General features: G+C 35.5%; 1 protein-coding gene across 1 annotated transcript in view; it reads left to right on the plus strand.

Annotated features, from left to right (window-relative positions):
- Window positions 1–26170, plus strand: part of LOC116166355 (fat-like cadherin-related tumor suppressor homolog) — a 288265-nt gene that overhangs the window by 22666 nt on the left and 239429 nt on the right. The window contains exon 3 of the mRNA XM_031481312.1: window positions 25459–25497. The gene's annotated coding sequence lies outside the window, so the exon portion shown is untranslated. The remainder of the gene's footprint in view (window positions 1–25458; window positions 25498–26170) is intronic.

Raw genomic sequence — 26170 nt, forward strand, 5'->3', positions numbered from 1 at the left:
CCTTTTGTTTAGGTTGTACCGCAGTTTCCTTCGACAGTTGCTGCTTCATCTACGATTAGCCCTCTTATTTAAGAGGTATGTACATTTTATGATATCAACGAAGGAACGTTCCCTTTGATTTCTTTTAGGCTTTCAATTTTAGTTCAAGTTCAGACTCGACTTTTTAATTCCGGTCTAAATTTTAATTATAAGTACCAGTGTAAATTACGGATACGTTACTGTACCTACAATTCGGCATACGAGTGTGGTAACCTATTAAATTCACCGATACCTGAGAGTGCGAGGCGAGGTAAGAATTCTCCTATACGTTTTACTTGTACTTGGCCCTATACGTGCAATTTTTTTGCCCGAGATATCAAACTTGTGGAATAGTATATTAAGATACAAGTGTAAATAATCAAGTCTTTAAAGCACGCGCAACGAGTTTAATGGCACGACGCAAAGCGGAGTGCCTCTAACGTTGCAAGTGCTTTAAAGACCAATTATACAGTGTATCTTATAGTATTTTTTATTATACCTGCAGTATAATTTAAAAATAGGAAATACAATGAAACCATATTGACGTTATACTCGAATACATGTTTAATTAAGTGGGCTGGGTGTTCGAAATTTCACGATTGTCATGGAAATGTCACTTGACGTTTGCTTATAAAAATCATCGTCTTTGTAAATAAAACGATTTCCGTTGAAAAAGGTAATACACGGCCCATTAAATCGCTTGTAGTAAAATCTAAACAAACGTTGGTAGGTGTAAAATCCAAATCCAGTAAAGCCTATTATAAAGAATATGAAAAGTTTCCATGAATGAATAGGAAGTTACTTATGAATAAAGTGTTAAATGCATCGATAATGCTGGCATATATGAAGGAAATGTCAAAGGTATTTAAATCTTTTGGTGCATTCATTCAAAACTTCAAACAATGCTGCGATTAAAAAGTGGAACAGATTTGGAAGCATACCCTAAATTACGCGCGTTTGTGAAAGCTTCAACCAAAGGATAGGTACAAGCCAAAGAAACGTTGTGCATTTACAGAAAACGACCTAAGAGGATTTTTTATTTCAGCCCCAGATCACCAGTTTCAAAAGTCATACTTGAAGTATCATTACTTAGCAACTTTAAAGCACGTGTGTTTTAAAGGCCTTTTTTCGCACGCATTTAAGTGTTTAAAACCGAGATTGTGATTCAGGTATAATAAAAAATTGTTTTAAGATTCAGTAATATTCGTAATAAATAAAACAAATAAATAAGTAGCGGTCATTTTCCTCTCAAAATGCAAACATAAATCATATTTCCACTATGAATAGTGAAAACTCCGGGGCAACTTTACAAATTAACGGAAATTAGTTTCAGTTTCATCATCATCAAAGCTAAAGTAACCGTAATAACTCCATGTACTTATTTATATGAAACACGCATGCCCCAAAATACCCAATGGTAATCCTGAGGACTTAGTTTTTCGTTTCCAAGTTTAATTATTCCATTAATTCCCCAGAATATGTACGTGTAGTGCGGTTAGATGCAGTGAATTTACTGTGATGTAAGTAAACCGTTATAAGGACTATTGACTGAGTGCGCTAAATAGAAACTCATTCAGGCTTTAACGAGCGTGCTGTATGTAATTAGTCCCACTTTATGCAAGTGCAGTCGACAACGTTATCAATATTCAAAACTTTCCCTACAATAATTAATATAGTAGAGATCGGATCTACGCTTTGCAAGGAATGAAACTTACAGTCAGAGTAAATGGTAATTGCACGAGTGGAGGATAATAATACGCTAAACTCGTATATACCGTCCTGTATTTGACATTAGCGGCGTTCCCCAGTTCCTTCAAACTTTTAAATTGACCCTTGTGGCATTAACATGCGAAAGTTTTTTGACGCAGTTGTCCACTCTTTGAATTTAGCTCCGTTGAAGTGTTTCGTGTAATTAGTTGCACAAAACAATTTAAAAGTGCCGACCCCTTTTGTTTATGAAGGCAACCCACTTAATCGCGAGGGTAAACTTTGACTAATTGAAGAAATTCCCCGAATAAGGTGGCTTATGAAAGTGCAAATTTTTAGATTGGGTTTGTTTTCAATTTTCGACTTGTCATTTCGCCTCTTTTCTATAACGTCGCCCTGCTCGCACCCTTACAATTTAATTTGCGCTACACTTCATTTACCCGCGTTAGCAAACGGAAATTTAGTCATCTCCCGAAATTAAAAGTGTTACAGCGGAATAGTCTTCATTTTTTAATCGCGCGCGCTCGCAAACTATAATTCGATAAAGCGTACCGATGAGGGACGGTTTTGGGGGGAGGCAAACAGGGAGAGTTGAAATTAAAATTTAATATGAGCCGAAAAGGTCGCGCTAATGATTTCGCACACTCTCGTCATACCCTATTTAGGCTTTAAGTGGTACTTGAGGAAAGATACGATACGATATTCACTTAAAATGTTGAACTCGCTCATTTTTGAAGATACTTATCCTTTCCCTTCTCCAATTTCTGCAGCCGTTAAAACATTGTATGAAATGTTTTTGTGTCACATTACATCCTAAATGGCATTCTTTCAATTTTTGGAAACGTCTTTCTTTTCGACCCTTCGAAAGGACGAAGGAAATGCAAACGGGAGATAATTAGAATCAAAAGGAAGTGTACTTGTTAAATTGACAAAGTTTCCATTTTAATGAATTACTCTGGTAGTGTGTTGTATTTGGCAAACAACAGTAAATTTTAGAACTCCCTTATATGGGAGGGTTGTTGTTGTGTTCCTTTTTGATTTAGGTTTATTTCGGGCGGTAACGTATACCTACCGTAATCTCGCTCGTGGCGCAAACGAAAACTTTCTGAATAATAAGCTAGATAATAAGCCTCGTAACATACTTGTAATGCGATGTGCGAGAATTTTAGATTCGAATAATTTTTTTTCCTGTTAAGTAAGTCCATTTTCCCGAATCTACCCATTGCATTCGAGTACGGTATAATCATCACTTGATGCGACACCACTGTCATCTTTTCTGCGTGACGAAACTGGTAACTTCATACCCATACAAAACTTAAGAATGCTAAAAATAGTAGATTTTGTATCTAGTAGTAAAACCAATACATTCCCGGACGACAATGTAAACTATTTTTAGCCTCTGTCATGGAAACTAAAATTTCCTGACAGAAAGTAGGCATGGAAATTAAGGTTTCCGGACGATTTTGTGTTACACATCTAAGAGTCATAGGGAATAATCTAGCGAAAGTCCCACCTCGATACATGACCTAGGGAATGAAATATGCTCGGAAATATGTTGATTCCTATTATATTGAGCCCGCAGTTTTTCCTGTTCTCGATTCATTCGAAGTCCAATAACTTTTGTTCCCGTTGAACTAGCGGCCTTCCTTAATGTCCAAAGTACCCGTATATCAAATTTCAATACAATCGCCCACTTTTAAAAAGAGTTATAGCGCACACGGACGGACGGACGGACGACAATACAAAACTATTTATAAAGGATTCTTAATAATAATCACTAATCAGCTACGTTTATAGTGGTGGAAAGACCATCAGCTGGAACAAGAATGTATAATTGAGAGAGAGACCGAAATTTATTCGCCCATACTATATGCGGGAAGATGGTTTCAGGTGTGTCCCAGATACCGGTATCTGGGCGACTGCATCCCCATGTAAAAACGGGCTTAAAAGGGAAAAAAGGCACAACAAACCTACAATATGATTTCTTCGTATCGATAGTATTTGTAAAGTAAAAAAAATTATGAAAATTACACTAAAGGGCAACTTGGTGGTTTTATACAGGGTGTAGCACCTAAGACCCCTCGGATCATAATTCCTTTACCGTCGCTAATTTCTAAAATAGTTTTAGTCACCAGGGGCGTGCTGATGTATTCCAGTGGCGTATCAAATTTTTGTTTTTTTAAATGGAACACCTCATATTTTATTACTGAATTGGAACGTACTTGAAAAATACTTATTTTTTATGTAACATGTTATACCCCTATCTTTAACGATTTCGCTGTTATAACCTTTTTTCGTCCAAATTGTTTTTTTTAGAGAAACTAAATCGCGCAGTTGGGTAATTAAGTTAAGACCTCTTCCGCTGGCACATAAGAAAAAAAAACCCAAGTCGAAACACCAATTTGTACTGCCTGCGCGATTTAGTTTCGCTAAAAAATTTTTATAGTAAAGGATGTATGATTAATGTTTTATTTATGCTCTGTTTGGGCCCAAACTCCGTCCTCTGTCATATTGTCGTATAACGAAATTGTCCGCCTTTTCAGAAAAGTCGCTGCGTTTCGGCATAACTAATTGAAACTTGAAACTTTGATGCCCTAAAAAACAGTTACCGTCAACTCCAATCGGTGTAACGGATGCTAGAGATGAATATCTTTTAAATGAACTTCCTACGTAAACCGACCGACTAGAGGTTGACATACTTTTAGCTTACTCTCGATACATTTATTTTCCTGATCGGAGCGAGATAGGGGTTGGAAAACATGAAATTCGGGAAGAATTGCATCCAGGTCGATATCGACGAGTTTAATGTCATTATCATTTCCTGTAAGAGGGGATTTTTGTCACTAGTAGTTAATTCAGATTTCGGTCTTCATTCAAGATATCATTTTGCTCAAGTGGCGAGGACGAGTGAATCACAAAATAACCAGCGAAAGCATGGCCCATAGCTTTTAGATGTATAGTTCTGTCGTTTTGTGTCCTTTAAAGAATCAAAAAACATCAATTGGAACTTCAGGTGCCACCCTTCTGCCAAATTATTTGTGCGCAGCAAATTTAGACGAATTCGTTCATATCAACTCCACTCACATGGTGGAAAACGCGGAGTTATCAGTTTTCGCCTAACTTTCTCGCCTTTCACATAATTTCTTTCCACAAAACTACAAATGTCAAGGAGCCTTTTCGTCGCACGATTCGACAATATCATCAAACGATATCTTCGACCGGCACAAATGCCAAAGCAATTGGTGTGGATTATATACTCCCGAATCCATGCGTAACCACTTTTCGTAATTTAGTCCTGTGTAGGACTCAGGTATTTCCTGTATGTCTTCGATAACAACTGGAGAAGGCGATTTGTTTGTGCTTGGATCCTTCTTGTCGTTCCTTTTATATTTTCTTTATTTTGTAACTTGAAGATCGCTTCGTCGTCTATAACGTAGCTATCCTTTATATGCCTTTAAGTATATGTCTGACGGATTTATTATGGGAGCATCATTCACCATGCATTTTATGGTGTGACATATACATTTAGCCTTAATATTTCCCCAATAGAATTTGAATGAATTTGTGGGATTGCACCTTTCAAAATCTGTAAGGAGAGGAACAACAAATTAGAATATCTTAATTTGTATAGAGTAAAGAATAAGACCTACTAAAAAGGATACACATCATCATACCTATTCGTTACGAAACACAAAGCAATTAGCCTCAAAATACCGTGTTATAAACATAAATTTTTCTAATACTGACGGGTTCGGATGATAACTCTCAAGATACAACTGCGATTCGAATGATAAACTTTTTAAATGGGAAATCGAATTTTAACAAATTCGTTATTTGCCATACGACGTTTTACAATCATCGAAAATCGCTCTAAGGGTTCAATATTTTTAGAATCTAATTGGTATTTACGGTCAAATGGACAGAATCGCGAGATGAAACAAAATGAACAGTTCAGGAGCGGGGTACAGGACGCTAATAAGCCCCCCCCCCTCTGTATGATCATGAAATTAATAAAAATGGATAGTGGGCACTTTAATAACGCGTTTTAAATAAAAAAAATACGGAAGCCCTAAATTTTCCACAATCTTAATTAAAAGTTCACTTCATTTCCTTCTTTTGAATTAATTTTAAGCTAAATTAAGGGTTGTAGACTGACGTTGGCAGTACTAATCAAAATAAAAGTAAATTGAGTATTGATGTGGTCAAAAAAGCGTGCGGCAATCATAGGCGCAACTAGACTTCAACTTTTGGGGGGGCTACAGCCCGGTGTACATTATTAAGCCCATTCCAAAAAACCATCCAATTTTTATCTCTTAGCATTCCCATTCTACTAAGTTGAAAATTTTCTGAATTCTGAGCATCACATTCACTTTATTGAAGACATTACCAAATGTAAATTTATCAAATTATTTTATTATTGTTTTGCGGTGCCTGTCCGTCTGTCCGTTTGTCCGTCCGTTAGCACGATATCTCGTAAACGAATGAACCGATTACGATGAAATTTTGCAGGTGGATTCTTTATCATATTTGTAGATCGGAGTTCGTAAAATGGCAATGTAAGCCAAACAATAAAGAAGGCCCTTTTGACATCTCCGTTAGTTATGAACCGAACTACATGAAACTCAATATGCGCATGGCTTTTTCCATATAAGACGCAATTCCAAAAGTTTAGCTTAATCGATCAGCATTCAGAGTGCCCTTTTCGCATCTCATAAACCGAATTGCCTCGCGAATTGCTAACTTTCTTATTTATGAAGATATTTAAATGAAATTTGATACATATAGTCACTTGGAATAAAAGCAAATTTAACGCCAGTTTCAAAATTTGGTTTTCCACATGCTATAGCCATACCCAGGAGCTCGTTTCCTATATTTTTTACACGTTTATTATTATAAAAAAATACAAGAAGTAAATTTTATTGATGTTACTACAGGCTTAAAAATATTTTTCAAGTTTTTTTGCACATTAACAATTTGTGCGGAATCGACGGAAACATCTCTTTCTATATATCAAAGAGATTATTAGAGAAACGGTCTTGAGACATTATTGTTCTTAACCAGCTGATAAATTTCGCATAGCCGAAAATGGTCTTTCACAGGTTGCTGGAGAAACTGGCAATATGATTGCAGCTTGAGAGATGACTAGTTCACCGACCGACCGACGCCGAAGCCTACAATCTTCTGCTCGGGTAGCAAGCGAGTTCAAAAATAAAATACAGGTTAAGAATTATGATTTGTCGCATGGCTTGGGGGGGGGGGCTTAGTCCCCCCCTATCCCCACCCTAGTTGCCTATGGCGGCAATATTTACGTCATGGGTAATCGCCTAAAACCAGTGCTCTAACAGTACCAAAATCGAAAAATAAGTAATGGAATTAACGTAAAATCCAAAATCGAAAAAATCGTATAAAACACTCGTATCGTTACGCGAATTGCCGCATACGTTCTTTGGAAAACGAGGAGCGAAGCGACTTCGAACTGATGCGGCAATTCGCTCTAGCGTTATTTTAATAGGTATACTATTAAGTATGGCAGGTAACGGATTTGTGCCACTGGATTTGTTTAAATTTTCCTTTTTCATTTTCGATAACTAAAAAAATGCGAAACAGATGATACCAATGCAATAAATCAGGAACTATTCATGATAAGTATAGGAACACGTAATACCAAAATATGTCCCATTTTGTTTCTCTACCAAATACAAATATCTTATTAAAAAACTGAATTTTTTGTCTTGAACTTTGAGGTGAGGTCTTACGCGACTTAATTTTTTTTTGCGGACCAGTATAAGAAAATTTTATTCTTTCCCTATCTGTTAGTGAAAAACGCGGTTGCCATATCAACGTTTATCAAGTAATAATGAATTCTCAAAATACTGTCTGCATGCACAACTTTTTGAAATGAAAATAACTTTTTCTAATTTTGACATTTAAAGTGACACTTTTTAAAACTCGTTGACGTTGTCAAATGCCTTACTTTTCATAACCAGTTGTGAAAAGTAAAATATTTCGCAACTGGTGATGAAATAGTTATTTACCTAACAAGTTCGGTAAGTTAATTTTCCCGTATGAGCACTTTGTTTGCAGCACGACCGTAGGGAGTGCTGCATTTAGTGCGAATGCGGGAAAATTCTTTCCGAAAGAGTTAGGTACAATATTTTTTGTAACGAATTGCGTAAAAAAGGTCAAAATTAATAAAGTTTTGTCGGTAAATTAGTTTTTTTTTAATCATGAGTTGGTAACACAATAATATGTTTGGTTGGTAACATAGTTTTGTAACTACCCACTTTTCATCGCACTGGTCACATTTAAAACTTTCAGATCTTTGGTTAATACATATTTTGCCTTTGCAATGAGTGCTACTACTGGTCACGGAATTGCATCGTTTGCATTGCATATCCTTGGTAGTCTTCAGAAAGGCAGTGTACAACCTTCCTTTTTTACCAAAAATCGACTGCACCAAAATTTCTCGGGAAAACACTTTTTCTTATTAATTTTGGTGCGTACAATCCAATTCAATTCGTACTTTTTCGATCAGACTTCTCAATAAAAAGTTATAGACTAGAAACTAGGGAATGCAATACCGGGATTGCGAGATTAATCCCGCACATAAATGGAGCGGGATCCCGCGGGATTTGCGGAACTGAGGAATTTGTCGACCAAGGGGACGACTCTGTTTACTTTGTTAATGAAACTGATAACGGCGAATTATTTTTTAAATAATTCTTAAACTTTTTTCGTTAAAAATGTACTATGATTTTTGAGGCACTTTAGAAGACTTTTTGTGCTTTACAGGTAAGGTTTTTTTGAGTTCTAAGTAAGGCCGAAGGTATTTTTTGTACTAACTATACATTCACCTTCTTGTCTTTCGTTGGTTCTTCGAGTATTTCTTTCTTCTAGCCTCTTCAGAACTTTCAGCAGTTTTTTTGGCGTTCTCTAAGCCCCTTTTAAATTTACCCCACCTCGTACGGAACATGGTCGCTACGAAGAATAATCAGATTCTTTATTCAATTATTCAATAATGGCAACAAAAAAATTCCTTCCGACACGTTTACAAATTTTCTAACGATTTTCTATGCGTTCCGGTATCGATAATTATAGAATTTTATTAAAAATGTCCCTATTTTAGTTGTCTTGTGGTATATTCTAAACGGACATGGTTTCGTATTGCCCCCTTTCTGACTGCCACTAAGTGCTATAACTGACTGATATTAGCTACTTCAGGTTCAGACTTTCATCTTGTGTTGGCAACATACTGGCATTGACCACAGAAGTGGTCACAGATCAGATAATCAATTCACTTTGCTACAGAAGAGAATAAATAATTCGCCATTTTTTATTCTCGGGTAAAGAATCAATTTTTTTGCGAGAGGCGAATAGAAATCCATTATCCGCGTGCGTATATGGCGATTGATACGACACGACCGACGTGACCATAAAGGATATAAGCGTTAAATCATCTTAGACAACGGTTTTATTTACAACGATTTGTTTAGCCGTAGAATATGAATAGGTGCTAAATCTTATGCATAAAGCATTAGGGATCTTTATGAGCGTTAATGCATGCAACAACGGCGCTTCGGCACTACCTAATAAATTCAGCAAAGTTCACTCTGTCGGCGGCGCTCATTACAAAGCAAATTACCGGAAGCACGTACATCGAAAATTATGTATGACGTAATGTTTCAAAACGTGCACGAGTTTAGTATTTGACGAGAATTATCATAAACTCAAATTGAATCAAAACAATAGTTAAGGTTAATGAACGCACCCGTGCATTGTCCATGTTAATTTCCTACTTCTTGGCTCTATTAGGGCGTAGGATAATACACAAACTTCATTTTCTATAATGTTCTCATGTGGGAAATGAGCTCGTTGCGTATAAATAGGTCATGTTTTGGAACTATGCGGTGGCGATGCCGTAATTGAATAATAACACTTGTCCTATATGGGTGGTCCCTACTCATCAAGATGCGACAAAATTTATTGGAAATAATTCGACCATATATATACACGCAGATTGAGGGGATGTTGTAATTGCAACGGGCAAAAACGTCCACAGATGTGAGAAATTGGAAAATCTGTTTTGAATGTAGGGATTCGTTTAAATTAGAGTTACATTAAACTTGTTAATTTTCAAATTTACTAATGGGAAACACTTTGATTAAATACTATAAAAAATTGATTATGTACACACTGAAACTAGATTGACCAGTATACGTAAATTTCATACGAAGAAAAAATGTCTGTTTTGTGTCACCGTCACTGACCCACAGTGATTATTGGATCATAAACTCTTGCGCTCAGAGTAATTAATTGGAACCGTTGCGCCTTCAAAATTTGTTTCGTTGTTACTATTGCTAATGAAGGTTTAGACAGATGCGTCCCAAGAGAAAGCACAGACAGAAAAGTATAGAGGCAGTTATGTAAGTATACAAAGAACTCTATTATTGTTAACACGAGGGTTATTTATTATTCCATTAATTTTTTTTCTTATTATAAACGATTAATTAATACAAGGATCATATTTAGGATAAACGTACCTGCTACAGAAGTTAAAATATGCATCTCGAAAGCAAGAAAAAAACGTGCAAGAGAATTTTTAGGGAATTTTTGCAAATTTATTTGTAAGAACTTTTAAGCCGGCTGGAACGATTGTTACTTGTAGGACGAGAAGTGTACATGTACCTATCGGGGTCGGCACCAACTGGGCGCCATCGCCGAGCGTGTTCACTAACGTGGTGATTTTTCACTTTTTTCCTATCTTCTTCTACAGTTTTGATCCGATTGTTTTCCAGTTGCTGTCGTCGGAAAGATCCTGTGTAACGGATTACTGTACAGTTTTCCCTTACAAGAATGGATACATACAATATAGATGGCATTACTAGTTTTATTCTTGTTATTTGTTATAAACATTATTTTATTTGGGAAATTTACAACAATTTAAACATATTTTTGTCGTTTTTTAGCGATTGCAGTTGTATTGCGAATGCGATATAATTTAAATTATTTGTCGTCAATTGACGGATCAATTGTTGTATTTAATTAAGTATTAGTCTGACTTCTGAGTAAGCGTACCAGTTTTTTATAATTTGAATATTGTCACTAGTGGAAATTTTTCCACAAGACGAAATAGGGTTTAACATAAGCCTCAAGTAAAGAAATGTAAGCAATAAAGTTTCTATTGAAAGTACTATTTTAGCTATTTCCCGATTTTCTTATTTCGATATAAAAAATATCGAAAGTAACGTCCAGAAGTCAGAACTATTATCTCCCAATCAGGAGCCTACATTGTTGCCATCCCTCCAATCCGGATGTACATCTGTATAGCCAGAGGAATTTCACATGTTGAGAGGTTGGAGCTGTAAAGACAAAAGGTCAGAGATACGTCCAATCATTATCAATCATACTTACCTTCACAAAACAAGCGCTGTCCAGCTATCTGTTGAACTTTACCTATGCTCATCAAATTTTAGAAAATCCATTACGTACTTACCTCGAATGCTTCCATAATTTCTTTTCATATACTGCTTTGATTTTAATTATTTTTTGTACATAATACTAACATTTAGTTTAAGATTTTTTTGTAATACTATTGTTAATTATAAGGAAGCATTTCGATCAAGAGAAAAAAAAGGATTTCGTTTGGTTTTTTTGTGTTCATGATTTTGTCAAAAATGTCGTGACACCTGTAAATCCGCACAACCTGCGTGACGGTTTTCCCGTAAGGGAGAAATTAACCACTTTTGCAAGGCTCGCGTCTTTGAGGGGTAGTCGACTTTTAGACTCTTAGTCGTGTCGCCAATAGAAGCTCGTGCCCCAAAAATTGAGTGCTATTTTGTGAAGGGCTTTTAGTGAAATCCACCAAAATGCGAATTGCCGGTGAACGAGACATCGGGAGTGAATATCGACAAAGGGAATGTGGTAGCCTCCGACAAGATCTTAGTGATGGAGAAGTCAAAATTTCAAACGCGAATTTGTTGTTTCAGTGTCTATTTTTCTTTTTAGAATTGTTTTGTAATTGCGTAATATTTTTTTGGTTAGATTTTATTGCTTTTTTAAATTGTTTTGTCAGATTGCATGTTAAAAAGGTATATCTGGTCGTTTGCGATACGGAGTCTTATCCGATGAAATTTAACTTTGTTTGTTTGGCGCGCGCTATAATTTGAACAAATCATAATAATCATACAAGTACATTCGGCACTCGGGCGGATTGCGGAAATGATTTCAAAAAGAAAGAAAAGGGGAATAGCGAAAAAAGTTGGTGGAAAGTTTTTATTCGAATCCTTTGTGCGACCCGGATAGTTTTCATGTCATATTTTTAGCGCATTTTTGAAAAAAATACGCTATTATATTCGTTATGGCTGGCTAGTGGCTGGTTGGCCGGCCGGCTGGCAGGCAATGCTGAATGATGATTTACAACTTGTTCTTTCTTTAATTTATTGTGCTCATGTGATGCTTCACTTACACATTTGCGTAATCTGTAAAATTCATTTCGAATACATCAATGTGTTCCGGTAGCTAACAAAAATTAAAGCAGAAATGAATATTTTGAGTCTTGCATTTTGAATAAATTTGGTTTGATTCTGGCTCTCGCTCATTTTTTTTAATATTCACAGGCACACCACCTTATATATACAGAGTGATCCAACGAGAAGTATACAGAGGGCTTTTAGGGTATTAAATTTAGAAATTTCGAAAAATCCTCGAACACGTCAATTTTGTATTCGAGGGGGACAACTTTTGGAATACAAATCACGAACCCAAGTCTTCACCCCTCTACGTAGGGAGCTTAACCCCTAAAATTTTAAATGGAATCCTATGGCAAATGGCACATTATTTGAAAGCCAATTTAATCGTGATTACTAATCTGCTTTGCTTTTTAAATTCTATTGATTCGTTTCGGAGAACTGACAGGTTCACAAACAAATTGAAGCGTCAAAATAAAATTTTAATACAAGGTGACTTAGATCGCATTTGTTTTGGTTTTTTTTAGAAAAAACCATTTCAAATGCGAATTATCTCCGAAATATGAGATTAAAAGCTACCTTTCTACAAATAAATTTGCAAAAATGCACAAAAAATGGGAAAATATTGTTATTTTTCATTTTCATATGAAACTCTATTATGAAACCTAAATGCTTATGAATGATCTATGATGATACTATAAAGAAAGTGTTTGTTCACAGTTCACACACAGAAATAGTAGGCACTTTTTAGCGCATTTTTGCAAAAATTTTTTTTTGTAAAAAGTAGCTTTTAATCTCACTTTGGCTGGCTGGCTGGCTGGCTGGCTGGCTGGCAGTAAATGCGCGCCCGTAGAAAAACGCTTGTAAAAAGGCAAGGAGTGTACATGTAACTATCGGGGCCGTGTAATTAAGAACGTTAGGGATGGGGCTACAAGATTTGGAGTCGACGACATCTGGACGCCATCCCCGAGCGTATTATACTAACCTGGAGATTTTTCAGTTTTTATCTATCTTCTTCTACCGTTTTTCTCCGATTGTTTTCAAATTGGTGTCGTCGGGAAGATCTTGTCAACGCGCACAACTCCTGCGTGGCGGAATTTTGTTTTTTTTCCTAGGGGAGAAATAAACCACCTTTTGCGCGGCGCGCTTCGAGGGGTAGTCGACTTTGGGCGCCCAAAAGTTTCTTACAGCGCGAATCGCGGTCTCTCTTTCTCGTGTCACTAATAGAAGGTCGAGCTATGTGAAGTACCCAAAAGTTGAATACGATTTTATGCCGGGATTTTTAGCGAAATCTACCAAAATGTGAATTACGAATGAACGGGACATCGGAACTGTGTATCGACAAAGGGAATGTGGTAACCCCCGACGAGATCTTACTGATGGTGGAGTCGAAACTTCAAATCCGAATTGTTGCGGGTGATCAGAAGTGGGTGTCGACAAAGGGAATATGGTAACCCCCTCGGTAACCCCCAAAGGATTTTACTGATGGTGGAGTCAAAACTTCAAACGCGAATTGCAAGTGCACGGTAAGTGAGAAAATGGTACCGACAAAGTGAACGTGGTAGCTTTCGGCAAGATCTTATTGATGGTGGAATCAATATTGGCTAATAAAACACTGATCTGCCACACAAAAATGCGCTGAAGTCCCTTCGATCTCACACGAGGACTTTGATAATTTTTTATTTGCTCTTTTGATCCAACCCCAATCACAAAATACGCATATATTTTTAGCGCATTTTTGCAAATTTATTTGTAAAAAGTAGCTTTTAATCTCACTTTGGCTGGCTGGTTGGCCGGATGGCTGGCTGGCTGGCTGGCTGGCTGGCAGCAAATGTGGGCGCGTAGAAGAACTCTTGGAGAAAGGCAACGGGTGTACATGTATCTACAGGACCGTGAAATTTGTCAACCTTAGGGACATGGCTACATAATGTGGGGTTGGCGACATCTGGGCGTCATCCTCGAGCGTAGTATACTAACGTGAAGGTTTTTCAGTTTTTTCCTATCTTCTACTACAGTTTTGGTCCGATTCTTTTCAAATTGGTGTCGTCGGAAACATGTTGTAAACGCGCACAACTCCTGCGGAATTTTGTTTTTTGGTCTAGGGGCGAAATTAACGACCTTTTGCAGGCGCGCGCGCGCGTCTTCGAGAGGTAGTCAACTTCGGGCACCTTTTACCTTCCGTTGCGAATTCTGTCACGCGTTTTAACGTTTCGTAAATCTCGAATGGCTGTCTCTCTTTCTCGTGTCGCCAATAGAAGCTCGAGCAATGAGAAGTGCCGCCCAAAAATTAAGTACTATCTTGTGGAAGGTTTTTAGCGAGATCCACCAAAATGTGGGTGTAATATAAGTATGCACCGAAAAAGGAAATGTGGTAGCCTCCGACAAGATCTAACTGATGGCGGAGGAGTCAAATCTTCAAACGCGAATTGCGGGTGAACGGGACATCGGAAGTGGGTACCGTCAAAGGGAATGTGGTATCCTTCGACAAGATCTTTTATTCATGGTTGAGTAAAAAGTGGCTAATAGAATACTGATCTGCCACACAAAAATGCGCTGAAGTCCCTTCGATCTCACACGAGGACTTTGATAATTTTTTTCGTTTTAGGAGCTTCTTCTTTAGTAGGGGCTATAATATTTTTTATTTCATCAAAAAGCATAGAAAATGACACCAAATAAAATTCCCTACGATAAATCTCTGGACAATTTTCATTTGAAAGAAAAAGTTTTTTGCCGAAAAAAACGAATATTTCGGAAACCCTTAATTTTTTATAATTGGACATATTTGTAGTTATTTGATTCGTAAAATACTATATTTCAACCAAGTCTCGTTAAAAGAAAATCATTTTTTCGGAAATGAACAATAAAAAACAAAACACACGGTTTTCCGCGATTTTTTCGGTTATTTTGAGGTTATGTGAGAAAGTGACTGGAAAGAAAGTTTTAGAGTTTTTCACGATCTACGACTTTTCCATTGAATACTCTTGTGTCTTTTTTTTTGAACTTTTGCCGGAAATTGCCGACATACGATTTTCACTCCTTTTCATCCTCCCCAAAAACTTAGTCCTACTCCCCTGCTCACGTATTTATAGACCATTAACAATTTTCTTTTGTAAAAAGTTCAATTTACCTGAACTATTAACCCCATAACCAAGGTATGTATTTGTCATGTGAGGCGCTAGTTGAAAGTGCATGTCATTAGACTACATTTACCTCTTTTCCCAACCAACCAGGTTACCAGCCCACCCCAAGCCCTTATTTAGTTGATCCACCACTTGTGTCCCTTCTTAATTTATATAATTTACATTTGAATTGAATCTTGAAATCGCCGCGTATTACAAATGTCCAAATAAAAAATGCTGCAATAACTAAATCCTTAAAAGCAAGCACATGGAAACTGTACTTCATGTAATGCAGAATCATCGGTTTCTTGCAAAGTGAGAATGAGAACTTCAGAAGTGCTGAGTATCATTAACGAAGGTGAAAATTTACTTCGAATTAGTGCATGGCTGACTACGAGTGTAATTGTTTTCATTTGGTAATTCTCTATACAGATGACGCATTATTTATTTTTTATTGGGCACTGTTTTAGTAATTGCAGTTTGTAACCCGATTTCTTTGCTTAATTTTGGAGCAGGAATGCTGTTTAGCGGAGAGGCAAAATTTTGGATCACCATTGTCGGTGACGCGTACACCCTCGAAAATTTAGTTTTCCCTGAATCCCTTTTTCTACGTCCCTGAAATTACACAAAAAAATGTCAAACATAATAAATGAATGGAATTATTTTATTAATTTGAAAAGGCAACTGATTATTATCTCCCATTAAATTTAGACACATATGCTAAATATCTAACAGTTCGAACATTGTTAAAAACAGGTGTTTGATGACGTCGCAAATAGATTTGATAAAGGCTAGCGCTTGATTGGCCGATAGTGTAAGACGGTGCATGTGAAAGGGGAAATTAGTATAACGACCTTCTTTGCGTATACGACGCGACGCGTTCCCAACCAGTAGATAATCAGTAATCACTATCGAATTTCGCGTAAATATAAGTGTTTCCCTCAGTTGTGAAATATTGTGATGAATCAATTAGTGAACTGCAACCAAACCCAGGTAAAAAATTCATTACAATTTTGAAATTTACTTTATTTACTTAAGTCACGAAACGAATATTTGGTGAAAGTGCTAAAAAAACTGTTGGCATGGTAACAAATAAATGCTACCAGGGTTTTTCCTGTGCAAATGGAAAATCCGCTAACGCTAACATGATGCTAAAAAATCACTTACCCAAAATTTGTTCCCTTTGAGATTGCCAGTTTATCATATTTTTACAAATTCTAAAAGAAATGATTAGCAAATACATGCCGAATATGGCCCTTACGTCGCGTTAACTTTTGGACCCCAGGACAATGTTAAAATGAACGCTCTTTTGGGAATTTTTTTAGTTCATACGAATCGAAAAATCTTATGTTTGATGGATTTGGATTTCCATTTTATCTAGATACTGGGTTTTTAAGAAAATGTCGTGTAAACAGCAAACGATAATTCGTGCAAAACGTCGATTGTTTATGATAAAATAATTACTCGCTTATCTTCTGTTAATAAAATAATCATTTCCTGATCGTATTCCACATTTTGTTAGATATGAAGGTTTATAAAAATGATTCACGGTTGTCTTTTGTTACCAACGAAGTCTCTTAAAAAAATATTATAATTAGGCCTGTTAGTAAGAGTAAGAGTTGTTATTTAATTGTATTAGAAATTAGGGTTGACATTTTGAGAAAAAAATGAAGCTTAAAATTTGTTGTCAATTTTGTCTTTAAGTATTGTTATTGCTCAGTGTTTTTCTTCAAATCTGTGTGTTTTGCTAACAAATTCCTTTTGAAAATTTTGATTTTGAAGAAGTCACAGCTGCAATCAGGCAGCGCGCATTCTACTCCCCCACTCCCTCATTTAGTTCCAGTGACGGCGGTAGAGTCTTAGCGTTGGTTCCCAAATAAACCCAGACGCAAGAGTTAGAATTCGCTAAAGAGCTCAGAAAGCTGTAAAACCTGAAAATCTGTTACTGTACCAAATATACAGTGCTAGCGTAAAGTCTGGAACTATCACAATAAATAAATAAATAAATAAACGTTTTTGACAAAAATCCTGGAACACGTCAATTTTCATCTTAAAAAATGAGACACATTTTATTATAATTGTGCGTCTTTTGTTTTTGAAATATGACGTAAGCGATAATTAATTATCAATAATATTTTGAAACTTTACAAGCAATTATCTCGAATAGTTCAAAATTCAGTTCCATACTTTTTTTAGCTTATTTGGTCTTAGAATTTCATGCTCTTTCCAAATTCAGCATCAAAATTAAGGTTTCCATGTAAAAAATTATCGGTTACGTCATATCTCAAAAACAGAAGACGATCTTTAAGTGACAATTACAGTAAAATACTAGGTAAAATATGTCTTATTAAGATAAAAATTGTCCTGTTCGAGGATTTTTCAAAAACGTTTACTAAAAGATTTATTGTGATCTACCAGACACTCGCACTGTAGTTTTTTGTTCTAATTCGAATGATAACTTGCGGACCCCTCTGGCATAGCTTGCAGACCACCTGTTGGGAACCACTGGTGTATGATATATTATTTTAATTTAAAAATATCTTTATTGAAATATCCCAAAATATAATTTGATGTAGTATAAAAGGGATTTCATTTGAGCATTTTTTCTAAATAAACCTCAAAAGTCCCAGGATTCCGTGTGCAGTTAGCAATAACCGGGGAGCACTATAAATTACATATTTCATATAAACTTAGTAACAAATATACAAAAATATGCATATACACGCGATAATTCAATCGAGGGCAGTTTGGATACTAAATATTAAAATCTTGCGGCTAATTGAGTCGTTTTGCTTAGGTGTACGAAGTGGGCATCTATATTTAGGGATGCTTGGACAATCAATATTAAAATCGTGCTTTTGATCCATATATATTAACCTTTTAAGTCATCAAGGACATAAAGGAAATAATGTTCAAAATTTGTCGTTTGGTTGGTTTGGTATCCGAAGTAGGGAGGGACAAATCTAATTTAGGGCTGTTTTGCCACTAAATATATTAGTCCTGTAATTAATTTTAAATCTATACCAACCCTTAAATAACACCAATAAAAGGTATACAGATAGGCTTTCACGAGGGCATTCTTTTTCAGGAGTAATTTTCAAATTTCAAATTTAGCAGTTGGTATGTAACGTAAATCTAATTTATCATTTATTTATTAACGACTTTCTATCCGTCCGTCCGTGTATGTACATGATAACCAGGAACTATTTTCCTATATTTGTTACAAGTTTAATTAACAATAAAGTTATAGCAGAGTTAATTTATAACGGTAGTAATTATTTATCAAATTTATAACAAACACGAGCGAAAGTTTAATTACTTCGTATTAATTGTTGGAACTGACTGAGGCACAATTCGATTTGCACTTTTCTTCAAACACATATCTTTCTCGAAAATTCTCGAACGCTTGCGAATATTCTAGAATATTCTCAAATAAACACTTCAAATTTTCCGGAAATAATTAATATTTTATTCAGCTGGAATCTATCATGATTTATAGTTAGTGCTCACAACGATTTCTTACATTTTATCAAAAATTCAATTTCTTTTCCAATATTTGCGATAGTTTTTCGAAAATGTTCCCACATTCTTGTTTTTGGGATTATCAAATAGTGACAGTTTTCCTTATTGATGTTTTGTTTAAAAAGAAGTATACTCATTACTAAAGCAAGTGTTTTAATAATTTCAGGTTTATTATTACCTACCTACGCAAAATTCCATTCTATTTGTTACGGTTACTAATTGCTTGCAAAATTTTGATTTTATATGGAAACCAGGTGTTAAATTCTTGGCAGAACAGCTTCCTAACTCAAACTTTTTACTTTTGTTTGTGTTTATTACTAATACTTACTAGAAATCATTCATTTGTTGTGGAAAGTCGAGCACGGTTGCTCCCTATGGTTAAAATTTCAAAGAAGTATCTCAATAAATAAGGAAGTTGGCATTGTGCAATCAATGCATTCGCGCATCTTATTTTTGCAATATGCGATATGTTTGCCTTTACTAGAAGCATCTGTGGTTAAAATTTCAAAAAATATCTCGATAAATAAGACAGTTGATATTGGGAATAGCCACGTTAATCTGATGTTTACAACATGCGATTGCTTTTGCTAAAATCTTTGGTTAAAATTACAAAGAAATACCCATCTCCATAAATAAGAAAGTTGATATTGCGCAGTCTGTGCACATTAATCGTCAAGATTTTCATGGCTATGCTACCGATTTAAAAAAGAACGAACTAAATATATTAAAAACTGTGGGAGTAGTTACGCGTTCGGACGGACGGACAGAGAAAGTGGGCTCTAATAGCATTTCGTTGGAAAATGCGCTGCTATAGATAAAATGCCAAAGTTTGTTGATATTTATAATTTATAAATAATCTAAATATTGGACGGACAGTTTTATATTATAAAATTTGCATCGAAATCATTGTCGGTGATTTCACAAAAGGACTAATTTATTTTGTCCTCGGAAGCAATTAAGCTTCCTGTTTTAAAGTGTAGTGTTGATGTGCTGTATTTTAGTATTTGGCCATAGACTTGGCTATTTTTATGATTTCGTTTTTTGTACCTCAACCGGAAGGTATAACTGTAGATGCTCTCAAAGCGCTTAATTAACATACCGATTATAATTCGAGTTATAGTGTTTTTTAGCTTCTTTAATTAAAATCGAAATTGTACGAAACCCTTTTGTTACCTGACTCATAAATAATTTAAGTATGCTCTCAAATTTTTAAATAGCGACTCCATAGAAAGTAATTTCCAAATATGGCAATGAATTTTAAATTAAGATCGCATGCATCAAGAAGGCCTTGCTTGTTCACTAATAATCTAGGACTCCAGGTGAATATGTACATTTGGGCATTGTATAAGGTAAACGCTTCTCTAGGGCATTTATTCCAGAGCAATTAATTAACTAGGTGTTTTTGACAACAATGAATGCAAAATCAGCGAAGTAATATCTGGAATTCTCCCCAATGATTCTTTAAGGCACTAAAAGACGTCTGCGAAATTCCCCTCAAAATTTTTCATTTGAAGTCCGCGAAACTAATAACTGTCTGTGGAATTAAAATTGGAAGGTACTTATCGGCTCAAAGATTCCAATAACGAGTAAAGAAAAAAACGATTATATCTATTCAAACGTAATTAAACTTGGAAAGGGTTTTAAGGTGCTATCGATTTAAGACACTGAAGTTAAAAGGGCAGGTACAGTTTGTTACGCAATTCGGTAATGTCTATATCTATGGTCGAATAACACAATACACGGCGCCAACAACTTTTACATCAATTTAAACCCTAAATTCATTTGGAATTTGTATTTGATTAATGGACGAACTGCGCACACACATACTAAGGTTGATTTATAAATTATACGTTTGCTCTATATTTACGAGTAAGTATCATCAAATATATTTTTAAAGGGTGTTATTTATTATTCTATCAGCGTTTGTTGTCATTACGTTTTAATGGGTCTGATTGAACTGACAGTTTGATTTATTTACTCATTTCCTTTGCGTAACAGCACTTTCGCTTATTTCGCGGCTTATTCATTTCATGTTTCAATTTCTATTCATTTCGTTTTTAATTAAAGATTTTTCTTTTTTTCTCTGTTATATTAATTTTAAAATGGTGTTTGTTTATCATTTTTTCTAGTTCAACCCTTTATGTTTTTAGAAGAAATGCATATTTTGGTTTCCTTATTTTTACATCATTTCCGAGTACGCTCTATATAAGCATTATATATTTTTTCATTGACACAAGCCCCAAACCTTATTTTCAGTCATAAAAGAGATTTTTGTTTTTCTCAAAAACTACTGATTTTGAATATAGAACGTGTTTTATTACAAATTTTAGAATAAATAAAATAATCGCAATTGAAAAAAATTGAAAAAATGTTTAGGACCAATGTTGTAATAGATGCTGTATAAATTTTATAAATGTTTTACTTTCAAAAATCGATGGGGTGGTTATCTAATTTTTTATCAATCGCTATTTTGACATTTAAATTAAATTAAATTAAAAACAATTCTAAAATGGAAAAATAGACAAAAATAACAAATTCTGGTGAAATAAACCAATTATGTCCTCATTTGTAATGAAATCCTCTAAAAAACATTCGCACATATACAGGGTGGCCCCACATTTCAGTGGTTCCGAATCTTCCTAATTAAATAGGTCATTTATTGAGTGGCTATGGGAATATTCATCTATTCAGCCCTGATGGGTGCATAGATTTTAGTTATGTACCGATATGTTTAAAACAGGGCTGCAGGTTTTAATCATAAAAAACATATTAATTGTTTGTTTTAAATACGTCAGCCCAGACTACAACAAACAATTTTTATTGCATTTGATAAATGAACTAATTGTTTCTGCATTTCTCTCGCTCCAATCGGGGCACAATAGGGCCGTGTTTAACATAATTAATCCAGTATTGTGCTCCCCCTCGCAACAGGGACGCGAACAAAACGCCGAATGTCTTGATAAAAATATTTGAGCTAATCACAATGTTGTTTAATTTATTGTTCGCTTCACTTCCGGCGGCCCAATTTTTTCTCGCCCAGCGCCATTGTTCTTTGGCAGAAGGCATTGAAACTATAGCGCGAAAAGGCCGGAAACTAACCGTGATGACATTTATTGCAATTCGAATTCTATTGAATTTATTTAACCAACGCACGCGTTCGACTTTTCAAAATCTGTACCTATTGTATTGGGCGATTTCAATGAATAATAAACGCTCCGATATTTGGGAGTTGGGCAAGTCTGGAAGTGTTTGAAAGGGAAGGTGTTTTATTGTCTGAGGGAAACCTAGCAAATAAGTCAAAGATTATACTGAAACACGATACTGCTTTCTAAATTTAAATCAGATAAAAACGGCTTTTGGAGATATTTCCCTCGGGCTTTTCCTTACATACCGAGTTGATGTCCGTGTTTTGGTGTGTGTAAAAAATAGATATAAAATGCGGCATAATCTTTGCGCTGGATTTCATTTTCCAATAAATCAAAGCTCGCCGACGATTAATTACGAAAACGAAAATGCGAACCGTGCGTGCGTGGATAGAAAAATTAAATGTTTCCATCGGGGTGGGTAAGCAGTAAATTGCTGCTAGCAAATATTATCGAAAATAAATATTTGCGTTTACTTTTATGTACTTTCCCATTCACTTCATAATAAATTATTATCGATTCCTTTTTGTTTGTTGTTTCTGTTACTTCATCCTTACACGTTATAACAAAAATTAAACAAGTCTCTCCTATAAACATAATATACGCCTCTGAATAAACACATAACGTTGGAGAACCGTTAAAACTTTGTAAATTTTGTGCTTTAGATAGATATAAACCGAAAACTTGAAGGAAACCATCTGCCGTTTCGAAAACTTTTTGAACGTTTTACGAATTGCGTTCTTTAAAAAAAACTTTCAATTTTTCTGGGCGTAAAAGATTTTTAACGACACATTTGATATATGAGCTCCGGAAAGCCGTATTTATGAAATCATATGCAATTTATGATATTTCACTTCTATTGAAAGCTACTCTTAACTTAACAGCTCTTTGTCCAATAGTCATAGGTTTGCATTATCGATCCCTTTTTCAAGTCAAACAAAATCCACACGAATTCGCTTCGACCTGCTTCTTTAGGTCTTCGAGAATTGGCTTCTGAAATTATTTGACTCCCAGTGTCAACTAACCTGGGTGTATTGAATGGAATCACTCAGGGGAGTGGGAGCTGAGGGAAATCCGATGTACACGGACGGTAATTTTTTTTGTAAACATCCTGTATTATGTGCGGTAAAATTCCCCCGTTATATATCGCCTGTTGTCGTATTTGGAACTTAAAATCCCATCTCAATCTCCCACCTGTTTTGCGCCTCTCCTTGTTCCTATAAACGTGTGATTGTTACGACTTCAGGAACTTAATTCCTGCACCTCTTACCGACCAGAAACCAGATGCATCCCAGATTAGAAAACCAGAATTACGTTTAATTTATTTCCGTTTAGTTTTCATTTGCCGAGATCTTCCCTTATTTTTCCCCAGACGTACTAATTTAGTAGCTAGCTTCATTTTGACAGCGACAACCCGGGGCGGTGTTTCTAGACCCAGCACCGGCTCCGATTCACCAAAGGATTAATCAACAGTTGCATAACATTCAGGAATCTCAGGAAATAGGAAAAGGATCCCCGGCGCCGTTTTCGAGCTACGAAATTTTATTTTTCTTAGGATTGATGCGATTTCGCTTTTAAAAATTTCATCAAAATCGGTGCATTTTTAAGAAAATTAAAAATGAAAATTGAAAACTTGCCTCATTTTTAGGGCATTTTTAAGAATTAAAAGGGGGGGGGGGCTCATGAATTATTGCCTGAGATGCGTTTTTGAAAGTAAAACGTCAATAACTTTTAAAAATGAGGGGGGTGAAGGCACGTTCTACTACCCTTCTAATGAAGGTCTCATCGAAATGAATTGGTTTGTACCAATTATAACTTACCTTTAAAGATGAAAGTGTGACCAGGGTGTGTGTGTGGGGGGGGGGATTAATGGTATCTTTCGTAGTACTCTAATTGAAGGTCTCAACAAAAGGAACTATTTTCTACCAATTTTCTCACCTTTCTTTCTCACTCCTTATCAAAAGAGGAGATTTGGGGGTGGGGGTACTCTAATGGAAGGTTCCAACGAAAGAAATCAATCTCTACCAACCATAGTCCTCCTCCTCGACCCCTTATCGTGATCGGATATAATTCCTAGTGTCCTAGTGCAACTGCAGGGTTTTTCCACTTTTTCCCTTTCCATTATTTTCCGGGAACACCTTTGTTCCCATTCGCCCCCTCTCTTGATAGCGCCAGTGTTTGTGCGGAAATGCAGATTGTCCGATTGGGTTGGTTCTGGATCACCTGAGATTTTTCTGGTCGCGCGATCTTGTTCAGGAACTACTTGGCGATCATTGATGAAGTACGAATGCTGATTTTTCTGCACGTCATATTGCACAATTATTCTTTCTAACTAGAGCCTATTGTTTTTCGTTTTTGTTAAAAGACGGACATAGGTAATTTTTAACTGAAAATAATGACAATTAGTGTGAAAGCGAATTTCTCCGTTTAATAATTAATTTTCACGTATTCATGTTGGTTGTCAACAGTGGTTTGATATTTTCACCTTTTCAAAGAGAAATGTTATCATTTTCTGTAACAGAAAATTAATTACTCGTGCAGCCTACATATTAATATACGGCTTTTGATATTTAACCCCCCGCCCTTTTGAGCGTTGCGAGGTAGTAGATATGTATTTTATAAACGTCAATTACCGATGCATGGAGTGGTTGTGCAAATGAAGACTTTTTTTTTATTTTAAAACGCTTCACCTCGTTTGTCAGATGTTATCGTCATATTTTGTTACGTACATGTTTGTTCGATATTTCCATTTTATAACTATACAAACTGCACTCGAATAAAGTTACAGTGTCAGACTAATTAGAAATTTCTAATTTCTTGTTTTAACAGAAATAGTCAATCCATTCCCATTAAATTTTGTCCAATATAAGCGGTAGTCAGTTTTACACCCAGAAAACTATCAAAAGCGGAAAAAAAGTCATATGAACACAGTCGTGATCACACCACAGAAACTCATTTAATTAATTATTAACACCAAACATAACATGCAAAATATAATACATACACTTACAATATCATTATACAGTAACGCAAATTTTGAAAATATCATGTGTATGTAGTATAGTATAAAGAAAGATTCATCATAATTTCAAGATTGCACGACCCCCAATCAGAATTCTGATGACTGACAAGTCATTTCCCAGAATGATTATCAAAGGCACTAGGAAGTCCATTACGATATCAATTTGCCAAATGAGATCAACGACAATTTATGCAAGTAAACATTGAAAGTAAAATTTCCCGTGTGTTACTGGCATTTGAAAATTGGACCAACATGTTGCATTTAAATGTGGCGATAATTTTGGAGGAGTGCCTTCACTATTTCTGTTCAACGAGCAGATAATAGTATATTTTAACTTGAATGTGTGTGAATGTTTGCTTGCTTAATTAGAGGGATTTAATGTCCCTTATTTTTTACCTATCATTCTTAAATATAAAAAAATGTATTATTTGGTCATTTGTTGATATCTTTTTTTGTTCCAGGGAACGAAAGGTGTGCCGATTGCGTTCTGAAACGTGGGGGTAAGTGTGTTTAAATTCAAAATAAGCTTTCCTTTCTTTCTGCCTTTGCAGTTATCTAATTTTTCGAGCACAAATATTAGTTCGGCCAAGTTACTTATAATTATAATAAATATAAAAAACAACGACTTTGTATTTCGTTTGTATCGTTCAATAGTTTCAGATTGTAGTGGTCATTTTACTTATAGCGTTAGTCTGAAATAAGGCGAGTTTTGTTATCCCCTAAAAAATATTCAACGCCTGAATTCATAATAGCCCCTTATAAATTACTGTTTATCACGAAACGCGGTGAATAATATTTGCCGGTGTTCGTATTAATTATTATTCTCATTACCAAAATTTAAATTAAACATAACCGCCTACTGCCGCCTATATTTATCTAATGTTTATTAGGTAATTGTTTGTACTCCGTGCAAATGCTTCTTTTTGGTGACTAAGTGAAATTCGGCAACTGGCGAATATATATATTGTACCTAAGCATGAAAAATAGGGCTTCTGGACAATGAGCGTTAATGCGGTTCGTGCTGAGGCGTTAAGTTTGTAAAGTCCAACTGACAAGGGAAACGACCCCTGCGTGAAGGATATGTGGAAGCAACTAAGAGATTAATCTCTTATGTTTAATTAGTATTTATACACGCTGTTTGTCATGACGGTATAAATCTAAATTACTTATATG

Source organism: Photinus pyralis, unplaced genomic scaffold (genome assembly GCF_008802855.1).
Source record: "Photinus pyralis isolate 1611_PpyrPB1 unplaced genomic scaffold, Ppyr1.3 Ppyr1.4_LG3b, whole genome shotgun sequence".
Classification (NCBI taxonomy): Eukaryota; Metazoa; Arthropoda; class Insecta; order Coleoptera; family Lampyridae; genus Photinus; species Photinus pyralis.